At 40.7% G+C, this 14,492-nt stretch overlaps 1 pseudogene; it reads left to right on the forward strand.

Moving 5' to 3' along the window:
- Window positions 1–10,869: 10,869 nt before the first annotated feature.
- LOC127431875 (actin-related protein 2/3 complex subunit 5-B-like) lies at window positions 10,870–11,321 on the forward strand (annotated as a pseudogene).
- The last annotated feature ends 3,171 nt before the right edge of the window (window positions 11,322–14,492 follow it).

Consider the following 14,492-nt stretch of genomic DNA (forward strand, 5'->3'; position numbering starts at 1 on the left):
GAACATAAACCACAACAGAAACCAAACTAAGGCTATGTCCACACTAATACGTTTTTGTTTGAAAACGCATCTTTTTCTCTAAGTTTTGGCCATCCATCCACACTGAGACGGCATTTATAGCTGCGTCATCGGGTTGTAGTATGGACGGGGAAGACGGAGATATCTGAAAACGATGACGTATTTGTTGTCATGTGACACAGTCATGTGGCCCATTCAACCCAAAACAATCAAGATGGTGGCCCACATTATAGCGGCGTTATTGCGCCTGATATTCACTTTGATAACATTGTTAAAGATAAATGTTACTTTGCACAACCTTCACAATGCATTCCTTCAAAGGCGACACAAAGTTTACTCAGAATTGCTGTCCAGCGACAAAACACGAGGACAACTGTATTTCAGACCATACATGGAATGGTGATTTTTTTGCATGCGCAGTTAGGGGAATTAAGAGTTTTCATATGTTTTAGTGTGTACGAGCTACCTTTGGAAAATGCATGAAAATGCCAGTGTGGTCGAAGGGTGTTTCAGAAACTAAAACGCCTTTTTCAAATGTATCCAGATTACTGTGGATGTAGCCTAAGGCTGCGCTACCATACAATACAACTGACAACATGTGAAACTTATGATATATCTTTTTAACATGAAAAGCAATGATAACTGTGAAAATTATGACAAATCTATATTTTAGCCATAATGTAGGTATCAAAGTCTTACATTTGTGTGTTATAAACAATTCACTCAACCCAAGTGTGCAAATGACACTCAAACATCAGTATGACATAGAGCCAACAATGTTTATGTGGGTGAAATACTCACAGAAGTTAATTATGGGAGAAAGGGAGAGGCACAATGATATGAATATTTAACGACGCTGCATAGCTGTAGCCTTTTCTTAGCTCTCACCCATCATGCAACTCTCGGCAACATCTATAGCTGCAGATCTACATAAAAGAAAGGCCTATGATCTTATTTAGAGGTGAGGCAACTCAAATAGCTATTATTCAACGGAATCACATTGGCATTTTTAGGTATTTTTAGGTTTCTAGTACCCATATATTTTTGTATGTTTGGAAAGACACTGATGTATATAATTCAACATATGGATTGCTTATAAAATGTAAACCCTTTTATGCACAAACAACTTTAGAGACATTCTGTTTGGATTTCATTTCAAAATTATTTTTTCATTAAAAATGTCTTTCAAAGCTTCTCCATCATTTACTGATAAATGACAGTACACCATCAGATTTTGTCTGAGTATTGAATAGGGTTGCTAATGCACAGGGTTGGGGAGTAACGCAATACATGTAACGGGATTACGTATTTAAAATACAAAATATAAGTAACTGTATTCCACTACAATTTAAATCATTGGTATTTAGATTACAGTTACATTCAAAAAGTATTTTGATTACTGAAGAGATTACTTTGCATTTATTGTCATTTGTTTCATTTAATATTTAGTCCTTTCAGATGGAAAACATTTATACATATAAATGATGCGATCCAAAGTGCATTTGAACAGTGGTGAAACACTTTCTTATGATGTGTTACATTCATACGAGCAGACAGAGAAGTAAGTTTGAAGTAAGTTTGGAGCAGAAGAAATAGAAATAAACCTTGTGTAAATTGTCAGCTTTATGCTAAGCTAAAATGCTATTTCTAGCCATTTTACATGCACATGTTACCAAACACAATCATATTTTTTATCAAGAAAATTCAAGTTGTATCATAATTTATTTATTATTTTCTAGTAAGACCTTTGATATTAGGGCAGAAATCGTATTCTTGGTAATAATTTTTGTATTGTTTTCCTGTAAAAATATCTAAAAATCCTTATTTGATTGATCTTGTTTTAGAAACAACACTGCATAAGATATTTAGGTTTTCAGAGAATGTATTTTTAACATGTGTATTTTGTCTTACTGTACTGGCAGAGTTTTTATAGTTAAAACAAGTGGAAAAATCTACCAGTGCTGAAGAAATAATCCAAAGTATTTAGAATATGTTACAAATTACATTTTACAGCATGTATTATGTAATCTGTTGAGGAATAAATTTCAAAGGTAACCCTCCCAACCCTGCTAATGCAATAGGTCTTGTCACTCAATTACGGGAGGTTTGAACATTTTGAGTGCTTTGATATGGGACATTTCGTCATTCGACAGGAGGGTGGATCCCCCTCAAGCATTTTGATGCTTAAATACGGGACAAATACGGGATGTCCAGGCTAATATGGGACAGTAAGGAATCCAAGTAATTAACATGGTCACCTGTGACAGTACCCTCATAAAAGTTCCGGCAATTTCACTTATAACCAGTCATCAGAGTATTAGTTAAGATTTGTAAACTTCTAAAATGGTATAAACTTAAAAGGGTTTACATTTTAGGTGTTGCCAATATTTAGATATTGTAGATTTCAGTGTCTACCCTAACCAGTGTTGGGGGAAATCTGATTACAAAGTAATTAGTTATGGTAATCTACTTACTTTTACTTAAAGAAGTTTTAAATTTAGCGATACATTTAAAATTTCTGTAATCAGATTACAGTTACTTACTTTACTTTCAATTACAGTAAGTTTATTACTTTTATTTACAGTACTTTGAAAACAGTGTTTTAGAATTCACTTAAAAGTAAAATAGTTAGTAATGTCAATACTTTAACCATGAAGTAATGAGTAGTTTAATCTGATTATAATTTTAGAGAAGTAATTAGTAATTTGTAGTGGATTACTTTTTTGAGTAACTTACCCATCACTGATCCTAACATACAAGAATGTATGTGTTCAATTTATGAACGAATACCTACGTGTACAAAAGAGATCACCCTGAATAATCACAATATTGCTGGTCATATGCTCGTCGTGAGAGTGTTCATGTGTGCTGATGGGAAGCGTGTCTTCTTTAGCAAACAGTCAAGATGATTGTATCAGCCCAACCCAGCAAACACAACAACTCCCAAGAGATGATATATGGACGCTATTACAGTGAAGTTGTAAACCTCCACGCACTTAACACACTATCATAATAGAATATTGATTATATAAGGAGCGAGCCCACTACCCTGCAATACAAAGCATGAAAGGTCTTTTGGTGAGAGAGAGAGTAATAGTGCAGTGGAAATATGCTCCACTGGCTTTTCATTAGATTTTTGTCAGATATTGTGTGCTGTGGAGACTCCAACAAGAAAATTATTCTTGGCGCGCTGTGAATCAGAAAACATACAGACACATATTTCGTCTTTCTCTGCCTTTACTGTAATTGAAAGCCAATGTCATGGGAATGTGGCTGTATTTCTTGAACTGCGATTCAGAAGGTTTTGCATTTGGAGAGCAGTAGTTTACCTAATTAATTTTGTTCATCGTGCTGCACATATGCTTGCATCTGTTCTGTTTTTTATAATTAATTTAGCTTTGCAAACACACATGCTGTACTTTAGCACAAATCCACATCTGTCTCATAAACCATTAGAAAACAGAGCAGCAATTTAGAGTATTAAAGGCTGATCGTAGCATTTGGGGAATGTGCTAAAGGAAAACAATGACAAATAACCACACACCATGTGAACTGAACTACAAATTACGCTACAAGCAGGAGACAGTTATGCTCGATTGAAGCAATTTAATGTTTTCTTAGAAAAAATAAAAACAAATGCAAAAAATCAGAAAGGGTCCTTGAGGACAGTTAAGAAAATGACTTTTTAATCGTTTGAATGGCTGAATACATCCGATGAATATGAGAATATTTGCCACAGTGAAATAGAGATTTACTTTTAAGTTTGGATATCTTTGGCATTTTTTGAGTTTGCGAGTCAAAACACCTGGTACTTGCACTGTAATAGGTAAAACCTTTTTTGAATGTTACAAAATGCTTTCTACTATCTGAGAGTCAACTGTAAGTAAGCTTTTGGTTGGTTGAATTTCCCCTAAAATTAACTTAAACAGTTAGTATTTTTGCAGAAATTACTTACTTTTAAAACATTATTTCTACCTGATTTGACCATTACATTTTTTTTATAATGTGTGCTAATGTAGTCAGTTTGATTCAGTTATATTAAATACAATTTTTTACTTACCAGTTAATTTATATATTACCACATTAACCATATTTTTTAGATAACTTGACAAATGTTTTACATTCTACGTTGGCCATGAAAAGTGTGTCTACGACAACCTCGACACTCGCATTAGATGAAAATTACAAAGTGACTAATCCCTACCGTGACATTACCGGCTACAGAACTTCATGATAAATTTGTTTTTTCTCAAGCCTTTGGAAATATATTCATGAAATCTCAATATTCAACAAAACAAGTAATCTTTTAAGCAGGGTACAACTATGACATTTCATTTTTTTACATCTGTTTGAGGCAACGTGTTATTTCAGCCAAAAAAATAGCCATTTGTCTTATTTGTAACCCCGCTGTCTTGGTCGGCTAATTGAACAGTGGTTACTGACGCTGCTTTTTTCCACCACAAATGAAACCATTTTTAGCATCAAAAATAATCATTTTGATGAGTATCGTATATACTGACAGCTGTATGTAATGCAGTATTGATCGTAGCCACAGCTGTAGCACCAGAGACAGACAGAGAAAGAGAAAGAGAGAGAGAGATAGATAGATAGAGAGAGAGAGAGAGAGAGAGAGAGAGAGAGAGAGAGAGAGAGAGATTTCTGGCTGTTGATGGATTCTGGTTGGTTCTGTTGTGGTTGAGTACTCTATGTTTGTACAGAACTAAACAATGGATATACACATTTCAAATCTCTTTGTGATAGCACAGTAATAGAACATTAAATGCAAGATGAGTTTTGCATAAGCACTGAACATATAACGGTAATGTATATAAGGCTGTCTGTTGCAGTTATAGCTGAGAGGGATAAAGTCAAACGCCATTGGTAGGTAAGGAAAGGCAAGTTTATTTATACAGCACATTTCAAACACAATGGCAATTCAAAGAGCTTAAAATAAAAATGATAAAGAAAATACAATATAAAATACATTTTAAAACCAATTAAGAACAAGAAATAAGAATAAAAAGTAATTAAATAAATTTTAAAAAGTAAAAATTATTAATATGAAAAAAAATTATAATAATACAGCAATCAAATGATGCAGTGCAATCAGTAAGTGCAGAACTGTGTTCAGTCAATAAATGCACAGCTAAACAGATGTGTTTTTAGTCTGGACTTGAATGTGGCTACAGTTGGAGCACACCTCACCTCTTCTGGAAGCTGGTTCCAGCTGCGGGTGGCATAATAGCTAAATGCTGTCTCACCTTGTTTTAACTGAACCCTAGGAATTTCTAACTGACTTTATCCAAATGATCTGAGAGGTCTGCATATCTGCAATGCATTAAGGTCCTAGGTCATTGATTGATTTAGTAATTTGGTGATAGGGCTAGGTAAATCTGGGTGTCATCTGCATAGCTTTGGTATGCAATTTGGATGTTTTTCATAATTTGGGCTAATGGAAGCATACAGTATATAAGTTGAACAGGAGCGGTGCTAGAATTGAGCCTTGTGGGACTCTACATGTCATGGATGTCCACTCAGATTCATAGTTGCCTATGTTCACATAGTAACCCCTCCCATCATATATGACCTGAACCAGCTGAGGACTGTCCCAGATAGCCCTACACAGTTTTCCAATCTCTCTAGTGCAAAGGCAGCACTGAGATCTAGTTCCCTATCTGCCACTCATTTGACGTTGTGTTAATGTAGTGATACTAGGGGTCACTCTTGGGAGCCCGAAACACCTCTGGTCTTTGATAAAAAAAATTGCATACCACTCCCCCAGACATACGGGTATAAAAGGAGCTGGTATGCAACCACTCATTCAGATTTTCTCTTTGGAGCTGAACGGTCGATGTTCACAAAGCTAAATTCCCACGGCTATTCATTCACCTCTGCTGGATCTGACGGCGCATTTCAACGGCTTCTCCCCCCTCTGCACTGGTGCACTGCAGAGAACACCCCTGGGCGCTTCGGCAGAAATAAAAGAGTATATTTCTCTAAAAAAGCGGCACACACGGAACATCTTTTTAAAGATGCCTTTCCGTTTCTGTGTTATTCCTGGTTGCGGTCGTTATCTCTCGCCTTCTGATGGTCACGATCGCTGTCTTTCGTGTCTGGGAGCGACCCACGCAGAGACAGCGTTCGTGGATGGATCATGTACTCATTGCGAGAACATGACCATGGCAATGTTGTAGTCTTGGCTTGCCTTCATAAGAAAGCAAGCCACCCCAGCGGTTCCCCGCCTCGGTCATCCTACCTACGGGTATGAGGCCAGTGCGGCTAGCACTGGGGGCGATTTGGGGACCCCAATGGGACCACCTCGCCGAGTATCTCCCCACAGACCTCTCATTCCCCAGCACGCTCATCTGCCCCAGTCGGGCTTACGGATGAGTCCGCCGGCTCGTCTCACGGCGAGTTCGACCTCTTATTCGGAGCCCGCAAAGGTGATGAGCTCTCGAGCACAGCATTGGAGAGCGGGCTCGTCCAGTTGGACGCGGAAGCCTCAGCTGGGCTCCCCCCCTCGGGTACGGTCGCCCAGTCACAGGCTGATGCGGAAATGACGGACATGCTTTCCCAGGCAGCTGCGAGTGTCGGGCTAGAGTGGAACCCTCCACTCTCCCCTGAACCCTCGCTGCTCAATGATTGGTTCCTGGGCTCGCGGCGCTGCTCACAGCCACACCCCTCCCCAGTTCCTTTCTTCCCGGAGGTGCACGAGGAGCTGACAAGGTCGTGGGAGGCACCTTTTACTGCTCGGTCCCGATCTTTCAGCTCCCCCGCCCTCAATACCCTCGATGGTGGGGCGGCTTAATACCCCCCGGCCGCTCCGCCATCGAGGGTAGCGAGAGCGGGGGAGCTGAAAGACCGGGACCGGGAAGTAAAAGGTGCCTCCCACAATCTTGTCAGCTCCTCATGCACTTCAGGGAAGAAAGGAACGGGAGTGGGGCGTGGCCGTGGGTGGCGCCCCGAGCCCAGGAACCAATTGTTGAGCCGCGAGGGTTCAGGGGAAAGCGGAGGGTTCCACTCTAGCCTGATGCTCGCGGCCACCCAGGAAAGCATGTCCATCATTTCCGCATTGGCCTGGGACTGGGCGACCATTCCCGAAGGAGGAAGCCCAGTCAAAGCCTCTGCGTCTGACTGGACGAGCCCGCTCTCCAATGCTGCACTCGATAAATCGTCTTCTTCCCAGGCTCCAAACGAGATGTCGAACTCGCCCTGAGATGAGCCGGCAATCTCGTCTGAGCAGCGAGCGTGCTGGGGAATGGGAGGTCCGTGGGGGGATACCCGGTGGAGGTGGTCCCATTGAGGTCCCCAAATCAGCCCCAGTGCTAACCGGCATGGCCTCATACCCGTAGGTAGAAGGACCGAGGCGAGAAGCCGCTGGGGTGGCTTGCTTTCTTACGAATGCAAGCCGTGACCGCAACGTTGCCATGGTCATGTTCTCGCAGTGAGGACAAGATCCATCCATGAATGATGTCTCCGCATGGGCAGCAACCAGACACGTAAGACAGCGATCGTGGCCATCAGAAGCGGAGAGATATCGACCGCAACCAGGAATAACACACAGACGGAAAGACATCTTTAAAAAGACGTTCCGTGTGTGCCGCTCTTTTAGAAAGAAAATATACTCTTTTTTTTTTAAAGAATATTCTCTTTTAGTTGTTTCTGCTGAAGCACCCAGGGGCGTTCTCTGCACTCCATGGGTGCAGTGGGGGAGAAGCCGCTGAAATGCGCCGTAGAATCCAGCAGATGAGGTGAACTTTGCAGATGAATTCAGCTTCAATGAATAGAACCGCTCGGCTCCGAAGAGAAAATCTGAATAAGTGGTTGCATACCAGCTCCTTTTATACCCGTATGTCTGGGGGAGTGGCATGCAAATTCCACTCGCCAATTCTCATTTTTCAAAAAAGCAGAGGTGTTTGGGGCTCCCAAGAGTGACCCCTAGTGTCACTACATCGACACAACGTCGAGTGAGTGACAGATAGGGAACAGCCTTTTCAATGATCTTGCCAATGAAAGGTAGATTTGAGATTGGTCTGTAGTTGTTTAATATCCAGAATTCTCTTTTTTAGAAGGGGTTTGACAACTGCAGTTTTCAGGGACTTCGGAAACATGCCTGAAAGGAGTGAGGCATTGACTATTTCTAACAGATCTTTTTCCAGACAGTTAAACACATTTTTGAAAAATTATGTGGGGGGAGTGTGTCAAGACAGCAGGTTTACGTTTTAAGATGCTGTTCTATTTATTCCAGGGTTTTGCCATCAATTGCCTTAAAATGAGACATAGTGACTAATTTCTGAAGTTTTCGTGGTGAGTGCTGCCTGACCTCACCGCAACGAGAACGAGCTGATCGCCATTTTAATATAATTGATTTTCTTCATGAAAAATAATGCAAACTTATTGGTAACCCAATTTGCTTTCGCAATCTGATGTACTTACGAGTTAAACAGGTTATTAAATAAAAAAATGCAGGATGGGACATGATTTTGTCCATCTGCAATTCATTGGATCTTGAAAATTGCGCATTACATACCAGAATTGAGTTAGGTGTTTGGAGGGGAGGGGTTAAAAAGTCAGCCAAAAAGAAAGGTCATTTCAGAGGTGGAGCAAGTTATTGCATTTTGATGAAAGATTATGAAGGCAAAATATTATCTTTTTCTTTGGAATAACACTGATGATTTGTGTTCAGTAAGACCAAGAAAGTGTGTCTATGAAATTAAACGATGTCAATTTTGATTTCATGTTCAGTTTAAAGGAATAGTTCATAAAAAAGGGCATAAAAACCACCAGAAGTAGTCTTTACTAGGGATATGCAAAGCTACCAATTTTCATAATCGATTAGTCGGTTGGTTGTTTGAACGACTAGTCGACTAGTCAGTGTTAAGGATAATAATGTATAATTAGGCACCGTTTTGTTCACGTGACCCATACCAGACACATTTCAGAAAGAAATACGGACACTGAGGCTAGCACTTCAACATGGTGACAAACAGTTATTCAACAAAACAATATATGCTAACTATAACATCTTATTGCACAAAACTATCAAAGTAAGAAGAGTTTGAAATAAGAAAGGCTCCAATACAGAGTGGCACAAAACCACTTATGTGTATCCTGAATGCAGAATGACACACTTCAGCGTAACTGAAGTGCTTCAGGGAGATACTCGCTGCACATTCAAAAGTGCAGAACTGCAAGGTAAGTTTCTGTTCCTCACGCAACTGTCTTATGACATCTAAACACATTTACTATAGTCCATGATTTGAAACATGTGAAACATTCTTCCATTTGCATTACATAACCAACTACAGTACATTTACAAGCTTGTTCAAGTGTGATCAAATTGTGCGGTGACTCAACTGATAGAGTGTTGCACTTGCAATTTAAAGGACCGATTTGTGAATTTATGACACTATCGGTTAGGTTTAGGTTTAAGGTTTAGGGTAGGGAGGTAGGTAGGTTTTGTTGATTTAAAGTCGATTGAGCATTAACCTTAAAAAAATCATCTGTTTGGGAGAACATTTAATTTTCTTTTAGTGCCACACAGTGGACATTTCACAAATGAATTGCCGCGATACCTGTAACCATGTAATATCACCTTGCACAAATGTTGCCACAGTCACGCAATGTTCAAGAGATCAGGCTAGGAACACCATGAGCATGAGTAAATGATGACAAACTTTTTGTTTTTTTATGAATTACTCCTTTATACCTGTGCTGAATCAGAGTCTTAATGGAAGCCATGATGATACATGACCAGACTGGATTATTTGAGTCTCGTATTGATTGCAGTAATAAACACGAAAGAGAGCTGGTCTGAAAGAACATTGACTGTATGCACAAGTGTGTTTGTGGGAAGTGAACTGTACACAAGTAAGTATTCAGTGCTGGCATACTCAGCATGTTTCTGAATTAAAAATCATGTGTTCATGTGTGAGCTCTTGTGCACTTGTACATACGCGATCTGAAAACGCTAAATATGCCGATGTGTGCATTTTGCGAGTGTCTGTGCCGACGGGTGTCTGCAAGCATAAATAAATGAGTGTGTGCTGCAGGCAGCACTCCCTCTGTGGTGTCCACATGAAAACAGTTCTCTCACATTAAGGCCCTGCACATGGAAAAATCAATAGACTGCTGATAGAAATACGCAGCACTCGCTCCCCAGGTAAAAGATTGATCTGGACTCTACTGAGACTCTGCTCAAGCTCCAAATAATGGTTAGAGGCCACCGACCTCCAGATCTCTGAAGAAAACACACACACACACACCACTCCTTCAATAAATAATTATAGCATCACATGACTGAACAATGCTTGATTTAAGCAACACACACATAATGTGAAGCCATATTGGACATACTGTGAAAGACCCCATGAAATCACTTGAGAAGCACAGATTTCAGATTTCTTTCCTGGGTTGACATACAGGAAAGAAACTGATTGCAGAATTAAATAACATAATTTGAATGTTATACAGTATATCTATACATATTTTATACTTTAAACAGCTTCAATGTTGTTAGCTACTTTTTGTTAGTAGCTTGTATTGTAGTGCTAACTACTCTTTTTAAATATGAAGCCTGACTTTAGTTTGACTACTTTTACTACTTTGTCTTTTAGAGAGTTGGGACAGTGTTGCTAATAGAAATATTGAATTTATGGATGCTCGTGCTAGGGAAGAGGTAACAGCCACACCTTCCAGCTGACAAATGAACCGACTAACGAATGTCCATGCCTTTGGGTTTCGGCACTGATGATAGCGGAGACACACTCGGATTGGCGTGTAGCTGAATATCTGTCCGATTATCCCGCATTCCCAGATTCGCATGATTGATTGACACTGCTCCTCCTCCTCATGGTGAAAAACACCCTGTTCTCGTGATTCCGGGGAGTCAACACAGACGAATACGACGAGAATACATTTCTGGATGATCAGGATGAGGCAGGTGAACAGCAGGGACCCGACACGTCAGAGGTGGACAGTCTCATCAGGAAAGGGGACATGATGATAGCATTTCAAATCGGCTTGAGGAATCCACCAATAAACTTAAGAATCGGCAGTGAAGGTGCGAGCCCAGGCGATAGTGTTATGAGTGCTGACTGCATTTAAGAGCAGCGACATTCAGCCAGTGGTGAAATCTCTGGACAAGAACAGAGTGGACCTGCTGATGAAGTACATGTACAGAGGCTTTAAGAAGCACTCAGACAACAGCAGTGCCAACCTTCTGCAGTGGCATGAAAATGCTTTTTGCCATTGGAGGTCTGGGATCTATTGTGCGGGTGCTAACTGCGAGAAAGTCTGTCTGAGAAACAGAGAGAGGAAATATTTGCAACTTGCAACCTTAACTACCACAGCCAATAGATTATTTCACACAAAAATAACAGACAATGAAAATATATTGTTTGATATTTCATGAAAATTATTGATTCTTCAAAATGTTTTTATTGAATTTATAGAGCCTGACACGTTTATCGACTAATGAAAGTGAAAGTGTTTTTTTCAACAGTCCATGAACTGCAATAGAAGGACAATGACTCAAATGGAGAGACTTTAATATATAAGCCCTGAGCAGAAATTAAATACTGTGAATACAGAGGGACATTGTGTTAATTTTGAGTTCATCATTTCCTGTTCCTGTTGCTGCTGGTGCCTAGCTCGAGTCTGTGTTTGTAGCCTGCTAGCATTTTTATCATTGCTTATCTTTCTGTTTTCAGCATTTATTATTAAATCTCTGCCATTTTTCAGCATGCATAATTTATTTTCCGCAATATTTTCTTATCGCAATTCAACTGCATGCATTTTACAGTGCACACCCGTTTTCTCCTCTGTGTTACACAGATTATTGCATCGATCTCAAAGTACCGCTTATCAAGAACCACCATAACAATAAACAATTGCGTGAGGGATTCACATCTATCTCAATCCCATGCTACCCAAGAAGAACCACAGCAACAAACAGTTGCGGTAAGTCATGGCATCAGCACGTTATTGCTACTTGCATTGCATGCCACATGTTTATGATAGATTCATCTGTCAGCAGTGAGGGATTTGCATGTGATAAATATAAGGAATTAGTCAGGCTGACGGAGAAGATTAATGAATTATAGACACACATCCGAACGCTAGTGGAGGTCAGTGAGAAAGAGAAGCCTGTAGATATTGTTTCAGTTGTGGGTAGTACAGCAAGCAAAGTAGTACAGGCGTTTGGGTGACGTTTTGGCAGCATACTCGTTGGGCAAAGCGATACCACTCTCCCGTTACCACTCTCCCATTCCTGTTAGGATTTCCAATAGATTCTACCCACTCAGTGATGCACCCACTGAGAAGCCTGTTGGAAACGCCCTGGTTATAGGTGATTCTATTGTAAGCAATGTGGAAATAGAGACTCCAGCCACCATAGTACAATGCATTTTGGGTTCCGGAGCGTCTGACATCAAATCAAATGTACAAGTGCTGGCTAATGCTAAATGTAGATTTTCTAAGATTGTTATTCATGTTGGCACTAACGATGTCTGGCTTTGTCAGTTGGAGATCACTAAAGATAATGTTAAAGAGGTGTGTGAACTTGCAAAAACAATATCAGACACTGTAATATAATCTGGTCCCCTCCCTGCTCATTGTGTTGACTAGGTTCATAGTAGATTAGTGTTGCTGAATGGATGGATGTCTGAGTAGTGTCAGAATAATAGTATAGGATTTATAGACAATTGGAAAGGTGGTAGATAGAATTTTTTGTTGTAGACCTGACCTGCTAAAGAGAGACGGACTCCATCCCTCCAGGGAAGGTGCTGCTCTCCTCTCTATTTGGCTCATAGTCTTAATAGTGATAGCGTTTGACTAACTAGGGCCCAGGTCAGGAAGCAGACAAACTGGCTAATCCGAACCTCTGACAGCTGCCTTGAGATTTCACACGTCACATAATCTATAAAACATAAAAACTGTATCACCTAAATATCATATAGATACTGTGTCTGTTCCCTGAACTACCAAACACAATGATTTATTAAGACCTTGAAAAACATGATTCTTAAGTGTGTACAGGAAGACGCTAAAAATTGGGATAAGTGGTTCGAACCCCTGTTGTTTGCAGTACGAGAGGTCCCGCAAGCCTCCACAGGGTTTTCCCCATTTGAGCTACTGTATGGGCGTCGGCCATGCAGCGTGCTTGACATCATATGGGAAGCTTGGGAGGAAGGACCTACGAATAGTAAAAACCACATTCAATATGTTCTTGACCTTAGAGCAAAACTCCACACATTGGGGCAGGTAACACAGGAGAATTTGCTCCAAGTGCAAGAACGTAAACGCCGCCTATACGACAAGTCGGAAGGAGTGTCTTGCGATTAAGTGGGCTGTTCTTACCCTCCGCTACTACCTGCTGGGGTGGGCCTTCACCCTCTGTTCCGATCACGCTCCTCTGCAGTGGCTCCACCGCATGAAGGATACTAACGCACGGATCACCCGTTGGTATCCGTCTCTTCTGCGCTTTAAATTCGAAGTGGTATACAGACAGGGGGCACAGATGGTTGTGCCTGACTTTCTCTCCAGAAATGGGGGGGAAGTAGGCAGGCCGGATGTTGCCCCGGCCTGAGTCAGCAGTGGGGGTATGTGCATGGGGGGGCGTGGTCATGTGTTTGTCCGCGGGAGAGCGGTAAAGAACGTCACCTGGGTTACAATTACTCTAACACCTGTCTCTGATTATAGTGATGGCGGAGGGAGACCTGAAAAGGCATGCCAAAGCATCAGAGCAGAGAGAGAGAGCACCAGGGATGAGCATGAAGCAGAGCTACACAATTATCCCTTTTTTTGAGTTGGCTATAAGCTGTGACTTTGTATGAAAATAAAGAAACTGACCTTAATTTTTCGCTGTCTCCTGACTCCTCCATTGCCTACGAACCTAAAGCATTCACAATGAGCACACTTGGCATTAAAGCTCTTTCTGATTCTGATTCTTCAATTAGACATTAACTAAAATCCCCAAAACTCCAATTTTGATTTCACGTGGGCTTTGAATTAGATCAAATCTGAATCTAGAACGGATATAGTAAATGGACGGATATTCTGACAGATATGGATACAGTGCATTCTTTTGCTTCCTTTGTTTTTATTGGCAGTAATGATGATAATGACAGCATGATATTGAATGTGTGCTGCAGAAGATGTGCTTGCAGCACCTCGCGTCCATCAGTAAAGCGAACACGCTTTGAGTGATGACTTTCCTACAGGAACCAACAGCTGTATGCGCAAATCATGCATATAAATCAATTACCAGAGCCTATGTACTTTAAATGCACCCATTAATTAAGCAATGTCACATACAATGAAGCGTGAAGTTCATTCAATTTTTAGCATTCAAACGCGGGATTATTTGAAGATGCTTTAACTAATGATCAGTGTTGCTGCCAGAGAGGAAGACAGAGAGAGTTTTGAAGGGACGAGTAAAACAGCGGTTGGCCCAGCAATGAACACTGTTTTTT

This window comes from Myxocyprinus asiaticus, chromosome 41 (genome assembly GCF_019703515.2).
Source record: "Myxocyprinus asiaticus isolate MX2 ecotype Aquarium Trade chromosome 41, UBuf_Myxa_2, whole genome shotgun sequence".
NCBI classification, from domain to species: domain Eukaryota; kingdom Metazoa; phylum Chordata; class Actinopteri; order Cypriniformes; family Catostomidae; genus Myxocyprinus; species Myxocyprinus asiaticus.